The sequence below is a fragment of the Diabrotica virgifera genome, chromosome 6 (genome assembly GCF_917563875.1).
Source record: "Diabrotica virgifera virgifera chromosome 6, PGI_DIABVI_V3a".
Lineage (NCBI taxonomy): Eukaryota > Metazoa > Arthropoda > Insecta > Coleoptera > Chrysomelidae > Diabrotica > Diabrotica virgifera.
The window spans coordinates 176,380,084-176,392,297 of NC_065448.1; the positions used below are offsets into that span (position 1 = coordinate 176,380,084).

Below are 12,214 nucleotides of genomic sequence, written 5' to 3' on the forward strand. Positions count from 1 at the left end.
GAAAACACGGAAAATCCACACACTGCACCTGATAACTAGGGTCTCTTACTTCACTTATATACTTTTTTAAGTACTCGTCAGTTATATGTTTTGTCATAGGAGGCTTAGTAATTTCTACTTTCGTCCAGTTAGTAATTATATCAAGGTAGTCATTGGAATTAAAGTTAAGCTTCGGGACAACAAACTTCCTTACACCATTTGTTCCGATCTTGCCTTCAAAAGTCGCCGCAGATCTAGCACCCCTATATGTTTTCTCTTCACATAAAATGGAGAGAAGCACATTTTATGGGTGAGAGAATTAATCATTCCTTTGAATTACTGGATCAATTATTTGGAGATATTCCTCACAAAGATAACGTGAACATTTGATGAGTCTTTATAGATGTTTTGATCCATTTACACAAAATGGCCAAAGAAGGCCAAACATATAACCGAAGAAAGCGATTGGCCAACGTAAGCCATCATAAATTAATTAATTTCCCAGGGGTTTTTAAAGAAAGATCAGAAGGATATACACCATTGGAGATTGCTTTGCACATTTCAAATAAAAATTTTTGATCTGTGCTTAGATCATCCTTTATCTCTAGAATAGGGAGGTTGTTTTGTATGGGAGCAAAATTAACCACAGGAAGCTGGTTACATATTTCACGTTCTTTGTCCTCCAAATTCATTAGAGCCTTTAGCTTTTCCATCCAATGTGCAAAACAAATGACACCAAGACAATTAATTGGTATAGAAAAACAAATTGAAAACCACTTCAGCGGCTTATTTAGGTTTTTTTCTCTTAAAAGTTAACACAGTTAACACCGGTGTTAGTGGCAGTTCCATCACATCCGACAGCTGTTATATTGGAAATGTTCAAAGGATTGTCATCTTGAAAATGCTCAATTATGCATCTTTTATAGCATCACCTGTACCGGAAGCGGGAGTTATATGCCCTAGGAAGGTTGATCCAGGTTCCTCTACTATTGAATATTGAAATATGCTCTTCTACTACAGTTAGAATGTTAAATTATATTAAGGAATGAAATAGATATTTACTATTAAATAGTTCTTTAAATGTGGAATTCAAGTTCAAACTTTGTCAGTTTTAGTAAAAATAAATATTGGATTTTTAATGTGGTTCTGAAGCTATTTCCTTGTGGCATTTTTATAATCAACTATTTTCAATGGGAAATAAGCCACAATTTTACCAAAAAAATGATTTTATTAACGTTTCGAAGCCCAAATCGGGTTTCGTTGTCAAAATACAAAATACTAATAAAATAAATATATAATAACATATTGAGTTAGTACAAATTTTATATTTTAGTATTACTTATTATATATCTATGTATTATTAATATTATTTATAATTTAAACATATTAAAGTCAGAATTTGGTATTAGTTTTTTGAAAGTAAATTAAATGTAAGACCAAATACTTACGATGTCGGGATAGTATCACGAGGTTTTTTCCTGGTTTTCTGTCACTGAATTGTCTTTTTAAAGACAGATCACATGCTATGATTTTTTTGTGACGGATATTCTTGGGTTAGGATTGATTTCATATAATCGAATGAACTATCTTTTAGTAAAGTCGTCCCAGGAAGGCAACTCATAAATATTGGCGATATCATTTTAAAGTCTTCTACTTTAAAATGTATAATATACGTCTGAATTGCCAATATAAATGAGTCAGATTAAATAAATTATTAGAAGAATTTTTTTTACTTAGCAACAACATTTTTGTTTATTTTAGTAGTATTTTCTATTTTGATAACGAAACCCGATTTGGGCTTCGAAACGTTAATAAAATCATTTTTTGGTAAAATTGTGGCTTATTTCCCATTGAAAATAGTTAAATATTGGATTGTTGTAAGATAAAACTAAAATTATCTTGAACGAGTAGTTCTAGAGTGAGAGTGTGTATCATTTAAAATAGGAATTAAAATATTACAATAGCTATTCTTTACCAAACCAAAATCATCAAAATTCGCAAAATTTAACTAAAAATTCTAATTTTCAACCCTTTTGCGGCACCTCTAAAAATATTTTGTTTGGAAAAGTATTGCATTTGTGGCTTAACAATGGCTATAGGAAATTTTCTATCACTATTACACATTGAAATTATAAAAAAAATTTTTTCGTTCCACCCTATTGTACATATAAGGGCGGTTTGCCAACGTTGACGTCGCGGTTTACCTGAAAAACCCAACCGCCGCGGTTCAAGTTAACATAAAAACAAATGTAACCGCTGAACATCGTACATATGTAACCGCCAATTTACCAGCGTTTAAAGTGGTAAATCGAGGCGTCGACGTTGGCAAACCGCCCTTAATATGTACGAGACCTTAGTACACAGGCAGGCGGTTACGCCGCGATTTACCAGTTTAAACGCTGGTAAACTCGAGGTTGCATTTGTTTCTATGTTAACTTGAACCACGGCGCTTGGGTTTTTCAGGTAAACCGAGACGTCGACGTTGGCAAACCGCCCTCATGTGGACAAGCTGTTAACAAACGCAGTATAAAGCTTGATACACATATGCGAGCCGAGCTGTATGCGGACGCTATAGGTATTCGTATAATTTATTTACTTATACAGCGCGCAGGACGAACCGCTTCGGAGATGTTCGTTCGTCGCTTGTCTCGAGCCACGGCCTGTCGGTTTTTGGGACAAACAAAAATGATCAGCGAAGAGTCAGATTGCTGAATTAGCTTCTGCAATGTTGGCAGCTCTACTAGGACCAGTGCCGGATTAACCATTAGGCAAAGTAGGCAGTTGCCTAGGGGCCTCGGCCCGAAAGAGGCCTCGCAGGGCCCAAAACGAAAAAATAATTAGAATTAAATAAAAAGTACAAATCATATTATGTTGACTATTTCACTAGACTATTTTTAACTGATAAGACGATTTGAATGGCCCCGTGGGTCAGATTATAAAACTTAACAAGGAAAACCAAACAGCAGAGATCAAAAGACGAGTTAGACTGGCATGGGCGGCATTTGGAAAACTAAGCTACATCCTTAAAAACAAAAGATATCCACAACATCTTAAGACCAAGGTATACAATCAATGCGTACTCCCTGTTCTCACTTACGGTTCCCAAACGTGGACGTTTACAAAAGCAAACATGGACAAGATCATAAAGACGCAAAGAGCAATGGAAAGGCAAATGTTGCACATAAAACTATTGGATAAAAAGAGAAACGAGTGGATAAGAGAGAAAACCAAAGTTAGGGATGTTAGACAAGAAGTTGCAAAGTTGAAATGGAGATTTGCCGGACACACTATAAGACAAAAGGAAGACCGATGGAACAAAATTCTCATAAATTGGAGACCGTGGCGATATAAACGAAGCAGAGGAAGACCACAAATGAGATGGGCAGATGATGTCAAGAAGCACGTGGGCTCTAGGTGGATAACTGTAGCGACAGACAGAGAAGAATGGAAAAGGATTGGGGAGGCCTATGTCCAAAGATGGACCGAAGAAGGCTAATTAGATAGATTAGATAGATAGAAGACGATTTGAATGGCCCCGTTCCATTCAAATAGTGAAGCGAGATTGACGCAAACATACAAGAGAGAGGTCCTGAGAGAGACAGAAAAGGATCAGGTAAAATTTGACAGGCCATGTAATTTGAGTTGCCTATATCAACTTAAATCGGGGAAATGGACCTCATTTTTTTAACTTGGTATCAGGGCTGATAGGTAGTATTTAAAAATTAAGTTAAGTTAATAAAGTTAAAAAAATATGAGGTCCATTTCCGCGATTTAAGTTGATATATTCAACTCAAATTACACGGCCTGTCAAATTTTACCTGATCCTTTTCTGTCTCTCTCAGGACCTCTCTCTTGTATGTTGGCGGCATTAATTTCCTTCATGCCTATTCCATCCGTATTGACAGTTCGTTGGAATAGACACAAAACACATAGAATAACAAACCATTTTCATCGATCTTCAGCTGTGTCAGCCTTATTCAAGCAAGGTGTTTCTGAACAGGAGTTTGCCTTTAAGCATTAAAATTCAAACTAAATTTTCTTAACTTTTTAGCAGTTTAGCAACATATATAAATAAACAGTGTCTTACTTTACTATTTCTTTGTTTTATTTCTTCAGGTAACATGTTTTACAAAATGAAACAAAAGCAAAATGTAAGTTTAGGTCAAATATAAGGGCACAAAAGAAAATGGAATTTGGCGAAGAAGGTACAACTTTGAACTATACGAAATATACCAGGATCCAGATATCATAACATTCATTAAAATAGGACGGCTGCGTTGGATGGGACATGTAGAAAGAATGGAAGAAGGCGAAATACCAAACAAAATATTCAAACAGATGCCAGTAGGAAAAAGAACAAGAGGAAGACCGAAGCTGAGATATTTAGAACAAATAGAAAATGATATAAAAACCTTAAAAATAAAAAACTGGAGAAAAAAAGCACGAAACAGATCAGAGTGGAGAAGAATCCTGGAACAGGCCAAGACCCAGAAAGGGCTGTCGAGCCAATGATGATGATGATGATGATGATGAAGTTTAGGTCTATAAAATGTCCACTAATATGTATTATCTAAGGAATACTGCTCGGAGATAAAGTGGTTATCCGAGGTTTTGGAAGGAGAAGGAGGAGGTTTCTTAAGGGGCCTCATAGCTTAGATTGTCTAGGGGCCTCAAGATTTTTAATCCGATACTGACTAGGACTCCAAAAAGGAAGACCATATCGAAGAAGAGACTCGAGCAAAGAAAAATATGTTATTTTGGAAGATGCTAAATATATTTCCTTCGAAACAGATCTTATTGCATAGCTTTTTTACTTAACAAATCGATATGAAGGGACTATTAAGGTTGCTGTCTAAAAAAACACCAAGAAATTTTTACAGAACCAACAGTACTGACCTGGCTGTTTAAGAAGCAAAGATTAAAGAGATCCATTATACGATAATGCTACTACCTTATCCCTTATCCACGTTAAAAGAGAGAAAATTGGAGTCAGACCAGGCTTTTATCGTAAGCGGATCGGAAGTTATATAGTTGCATGAAGAGTTGCAATATTTGAGTTGCTCAAAGTGATGATATTAGTATAATCAGCAAAAGAAAAAAATTGCCATCGAATTTTAAATTAGTGATGTCATTTATAAAGAAAAGAAAAAATAGAGGAATCTATATTGAACCTTGTGGTACCCCACTAGAGTTGCACAAGTTTGACTTGAATGTTTGAACTTGACTTGAGTTTGACTTAATTTCAAGTCAATCTCAAGTCAATCCTTCTGACAAATAATTCAAGTCAAGTCAAACTGGTCAATCGTACAGGTTTGAAAATTCAAACTGTTTGTCAAACTAGTTTGAACGAGTTTGAAAAATAATTTATTTCGTAGATATACTTTTTTAACAATCCACGAGGAAAATAAAATTCCTGTAGCTGGCTGTATACCATAAATCACAAAAAATAGAGGATCCTTCGTAAAAGGTATATTTGAAAGACCCTAATAAGGGTTGCATCACAAAACAAAACGTTTTCGGGTTAACAAGTAATCCATCATCAGTGTTAAGCCAATAACATGCATGCGTGAGCCACCAAAAAGTTATGGGTAAAAACCCTTTAAAAGGTATAAGATCTTATATAATACTACATATTATGTTTAAAATAGTTAGATGTTGCAAATATTCCTGGATATTACCCAGGGCAACACAGGACTCTAACCCACGTGGATGTGATATGAAAGGGATGGACCTCACATATTGAAAATTGAGTGTCAACTATATCTTTCAAAGGGTTTTTACCCATAACTATTTGGTGGCTCACGCATGCATGTTATTGGCTTAACACTGATGATGGATTACTTGTTAATCCGAAAACGTTTTGTTTTGTGATGTAACCATTATTAGGGTCTTTTAAATATACCTTTTACAAAGGATCCTGTATTTTATTTATTTTTTATTTTATTATATACTTTTTTGTTGAGATAGACATGTCAGTTGCCAATTAAGATAAGAAATTTAATAATACATTGAGTGCCATATAAATCATCCTTTAGTTCCAATAATTTTAGTATTTGTTTCCCTCTACTCATTTTTAAAAATCATGTACAATAGAACACTGACACTTTCACAGTAAACTATTTTTAGCACGCACAACAAAATTAAATAAAAAAATACTAAATGAACAGTTTTTGGTTTAAATGGGATCTAGCTATTTTTATAATTTTCTGCTTTTATAACCGATAACAATAAACATCGGCACCGTCTTCAACGACAGAACGAAAGTCATAAAAAAAGGTTTAGGAAAGTTAAAAAGGAAGAAAACAAAGAACCTCAAAAATCAGTTTTCCTACCAACCCCTTTTTAAGGATGTTAATTCCTTGAAATTTTATGGTCAAATTTGGATTATCTACATTTTTTCAATACAAACGCCCCAGAATCTCATAACATGTGGTGTGTACTAAAAGTATAAGTCAAGCTGCGTAAGTGAAAGCAGAAGGTACTAACAGTAGAAGTTGACCTGTATCTTTAGCAGACTTTTGAAATTAAAAGTTGTACTGTTGGAATAAAATCAATATTTATACATGAAAAACAGGCTATTGATTTATACTCTTAGTACAGAAATGATTAATATCATTCAAAGAAACATTCAAAATTCAAAATATAGAAGAATCCCGAAAGGTCCATTTTATGACTTATACTACATTCTTAGTACATAGCACGTTAGACATAATATAAAGATTTTATATAGATTATTTGTAATTTTCAATTTAATTACATATAAATAAACACAACATTTTCACTTTAAAAAAATTCCATCATTTTTTGACGGAAACTTCAAAATTAATATGTACAAAACTGTTATTCTGGCCAAACGCTTAGTTTAGCATGAACAGACCAAAGTCGGCGTTTAGTCTACAATTGCGAAACTGTTATGAATGGCAGTTATGGATATATGGCAGTTATGAATGGCAGTTAAGAATGGCAGTTATGAATATAGTCTTGTTATGCAAAACTAAAAACCCTTAATAGACAGAATGTCGCTTGGTTTATTTTTGTTTTTCTTAGTAACCGTTAACGTGACAATAACAGGGATTTTTCCAAGATAGTTGGAAATGTGTCACCAGAATCCGCTGTTATCTCGATTTTAAAGAAATGGCGCTTGGTCGAGTTATACATAACGCTGTCCTTTTAAAGAATTACGAGTAGTTCACTGTTTGTGATTTTATAACGCTGTTCTTTATTTTTACATAATAGAAGTATGTATACACTTTGCAATTTTCATTGTTTTGAAATCACCTGTCGCAACATCAAATAAATCAGTATATTTATTTTTCTTAATTAATAATGCTTCGACTACAGATTGTTTCTCTTAATTTTTGCAGTGGGAATACCTTCAATATCAGACTCAATTTGTTCTGGTACTTATTCTGAACCGAAAAATATCCACATTCAGATATTATCTCCCAAAGCCACACACTTCAAAACGAACGTAATAAACAAGCCAAACATCAACGTTTAAATATGAACTACAAACTAATTTGCGGAGTAGCAGAATACAGATTCAGACCTATCCAAATAAGTCACAAGAAAATCCGTACGCTCTCAATTATAATTGAAAATAAACACGTTGCCAATATGACATTCAAACTTCAAACTGTTTGAAGAAGTTTGATTTCAAGTCAAAGCTAAAGATATCGAAATCAAGTCAAGTCAAACTTTTTTACAAAAAAAGTTTAATTTTCAAGTCAAGTCAAGTTTGTTGAATAAAATCAAACTAGTTTGACTTGATGCATCTCTATACCCCACATACAATGTTTTTGAGACTAGCGTCAGTATCATTATCATTTGTTGTAACCAGCTGTTTGCTATTCTCCAAGTAAGATTTGAACCAATTCAAAGAAATCCCTCGAATTTCGTAGATTATTTCATTCATAGGAGATTCTGACCAATAGAAAGCTACATAAATCTAAATTAAATCGATTATTTTTTGACGATTTTAACTTCCAATCGTATAGTAAGATATTTGATCACGTGTTTAATTCTGTCCAATCAGATTAAAATTATACTGAGAATTATCTACTGTAGAAAATTACCGCTATAATTTTTTTAAGTAGATTGTTTCTGTTTAATGGCAACCAGTTTCCTAGTTTTGACAACTGTCACATTTAAGAAAATATCCATAATATACGTATTAAAAAATAATCTTACGAATATCACACGACAGTAAGAATAAATAAGAAAATAATGCTTAATTTTTACTCAAATGTGTTGTCATTGGGCAATAGCCACTCGAGCCCTGCGGGCTCTCGTGTCTATTGCCAGACAACAAATTTTCGAAAAACTTTCGCATTATATTCAATTTATTCTCACTCTTTTGTGATATTATACCCGATAATTTTTGATAATTTCCCGTCGTCAAGTATATTACGTCAGATGCCCTTCGTTGCTACGAAAAAATACATTCACTGACATTAATGACAATTAATGTTTTAAAAATTATTAAAGTGATGACTTTCAACCGTCAAATTAATATTTATAACAACTGTGTGTTTAATTGTACTAATTTGTACTTACATAAATAAATTACAATAAAATTTTGGTGTTGAACAGTTTTATTCATGAAATAATCGCAACAAATTGCACTCGATCTCTAAAATTAATATAGAATTTTAGAGCTCTTGTGCAATTACTACTGAAAATTAGTTTTTTATCAAAATGTCGCCAACACAATCAAAAACTTTGACAGAGTCACAGTGGCAGTGTAAAGATTATTGTTTAGTGCTTGGTAAACCTCATGTAGTACAGAAAACATGGCATCATTGATACATTTATTAGTTAAAACTGAAGACAGCAGCAAGGCAATATTTGGTGGCCTGGCTTAGATATTGAATCATTTGGGAAATCTTGTGAAGCATGTTTGAAAAATACCTACTATAGCACCACCGAAGGCCGAAGGTACCATTAATTACATTCCAAGAAGCATTTCATCTGTCCATTATTATACGATTTGACTAATTTTGAGTAATTTTTGCTCAACTTCCGGTTATAAATTTTTAACCGGAAACGACTTCAAAGTAAGAAAATATTCGAACAAGTCTTTTCAATACACGTAAATTGATATATCACGTATTTTTCTGCTACTATAATGTGACCCTTCCAGTTACAACATTTTAACCGGAAGTGATATAAAAAACGAAAATATAATATTTATATAGTTTTCTCATCTTGCTAAGGAAGGAGCATCGAATAATATATCGCTTGTAGTATATCGGTAATTTTAAAAAAGTACTTTTGGTTAGAACTCGGGAAACGGAAGTCCTAAGTCAAATTTCTCACCTTTATTACCATCTTTGAGTTCAAGACTTTGAGTCATTCATTACCATAATGGAGTTATTTCATTCACACCTCATTTGCGATTGTGTCTGTTCTAATAACGTAGAAGCTGTGTTCACTGGCATACAGACAGGCATGAAACTGGAAGTATATATTTGTTCTCGTCTTTCTAAGGCGCGTCGAATAATATATCGATTGTACTATTTCGGCGACTTTAAAACAGTACTCCGGTTGCAACTCTGGAACCGGAAGTTGGAAGTCAAATTTCTCACCTGGATACAGTTGAGTGTTGAGCCCATGATTCTTTACTCGTGCGTCATTATTTAAAGCATACGAAATAAGTCGAAAGTCTATTCCACGCAACAGCAAGTGACAGAAAGTAGATACTGCTCCGATCACGGATTACATTAAAAAAATTGACGTTAGGGGCCGTCCATTAATCACGTGATGTTTTTTTTGGCATTTTTAACCCCCCCTCCCCATTGGTGATACATGGTGAGATTTAAGACTTACCCCCCCCCCCCCCCCATTCCTTATATCACGTGTATTTTTTAGGATATACAAAAAATCTATTTTTTTAATATCTATAAAATACACGTAAGTATCTCTCTCGTTCCATCCCTCCTTGTGGAGTATTGGGCGCTTATGCGTTTCTTGGCCAAAAGTGTAAGATTGCTGTCTGGCCGGGACAGCGCATCTTCTTTTGTTTTTATTCTCTGGATAAATTGTCAACTAATTCCCTCCACTCTCTTCTATCTTTTGCTCTCTTTTTGACTTCGCCCCATCTTAGTCCAATTTTTTCGAGTTCTCTCGTTGTTGTTCTTTTCCAGCTGTTGTCTGGTCTGCCCCTCTTTCTTTTCCCCTCTGGTTGGTATTCAAGTGCTTGTCTTGCTATGCTGCTTTGGTCTTTCCTCAAAGTGTGGCCAATCCATTTCCATTTTTTCCCTTGACTGTAGTAGATATATTAGTTTGCTTTGTCCTTTCCCATAGTTCTGTATCAGTTATTTTGTTTGGCCAGTATATTTTCAGGATTTTTCTTAGAGATTTGTTTACAAATGTTTGTAGTTTTTTAGTTGTATTTTCGTCCTGTTTCCATGTTTCTGCTCCATAGAGCAGTATACTTTTAATGCAACTATTAAAGATTTTAATTTTTGTTGTTTCTGATATTTTGTTTGTTTGTCAAATTCTATTTAAAGCGTTGAATGCGTGTTGCGCCTTTGTTATTCTCGTCTGTATATCCTTTTTGCACCCCCCGCTCCTTTCCATGATCGATCCCAGATATGTGAACTTGTCTATCTCTTCTACTTCTTTACCGTTTATCATTATTTTATTATTTGGAAAATACACGTATAGTAGGTAGATAAGTAACATCTAATTTTTTTATAAAAAATTAAAGACTAAAATAATAACGTTTATGAGGTAGACAGAAAGGTTGCGGGTTGTTTTTGACTGACAAAAATAATGAAATAAATGCGAAAAACATTTCTGTTTTAAATTAGTATTAAATACTAAATGTATTATACATAAACATTATTTAATGTACGATATCCTCGGATCACTAATGAGCAAGACTTTCTGCAACACCAATAACTGGATAAGCATCTAGCAAATCAGTTGTTGGCACAGTGCTTTGTTGTTGAAGATCAACATCAGTTTCATCAAGCAACTTGGCGTCATTATTTTTGCGCACTACGCAGAGAATCTCCCTCGATCTACCGTTCGATTGTCGCGTGAGGATGCAGGAAGGACGAAGATTGTGCATCTCTAAAGTATTATTGCTCAGATTCAGTTGCTTGTGACAAGTATTCACAGGCGCTTTAGCTTTTTTCTTTGTACAGAAGTCCAGTGCACACCGCTGACATGTCCTTTCAAAAGTATCTGATGATCCTTCTGCAGGCTAAGGCAATACAGGTCATAAATCAATTTGCCGAAGCCTTCATACGTTGGAGTAATTTCGAGAGACCGTCGCAGAAGAAATGGAGCATGATGGATCTTGTCATCATGCTCTTGAGGCTCCGAAGCGTTCCGAAAGAATAAATCGTATAGAACTCCGCATATTATATACCTAAAGCAAATATTGACTTTCTCACACATGCTCGCTGGGAAGACAAATCTGGAATAAAACTTTCAACAATGTTATCTGGCTTGACATACTCTGCTACGACGCCATGGCCGTCAATAACCATATTACTCCATACTTCTGAGAGAACTTCACCAGCCTTCTGAAAGTTATTTTTTTCAACGTCATGATCTTTTGTTCTCCCTTGTTCATCCCAAATGGGTTCCACAAGAATCATGCGAAAGTGTAAGTCTAGATAATTCCCGGCTGAAAGGCGCCGTTCTTCTCTCAACTCGATTGAACGCGCTTATACCTACCAGGTGCATTTGTAAAGATAAATATTGCTCTAGATCAGTAGTTCTCAATCTTTTTGAGTCATGCACCGCAAAATACTTTTTATTATTTTTGGTACCACCTAACGTAAATACCTATCTAACTAGATAATCTAATTAATAATAATAGTGGTGCTGATTTTGCCTGTTTTTGCGTTTTGTGTACCACCACAAATAATAATATGTACCACCAGTGGTACATGTACCACAGATTGAGAACCGCTGCTCTAGATCATGCTTGAAAAAGTTGTGTAGGGCATGGGCTTTTGTAGTATTGATACATGAGCTAAAATACTGGGTTTGTTAAAAGAATAGTATAATATTTTGATCACCCTGTACAAAATTTTGTAACTATTGTTAAGATCCAAGAAGAAATGTGCCTCCGATTCTTACATAGATTCCTAGATATTCTGTGCCAAAACAACAGAATATCTCCCACCACTTTACCAATTTATCAGATAGTAGGTATAATAGATATATTATGTTAAGACTAAAAGCCCACATCGAAGACGTGAAACGTAGACATAGC

The 12,214-nt window shown here is 34.4% G+C and overlaps 1 protein-coding gene across 2 annotated transcripts in view; it reads right to left on the reverse strand.

Annotated features, from left to right (window-relative positions):
- Positions 1–12,214, reverse strand: part of LOC114328611 (uncharacterized) — a 137,233-nt gene that overhangs the window by 70,859 nt on the left and 54,160 nt on the right. The window lies entirely within an intron of this gene.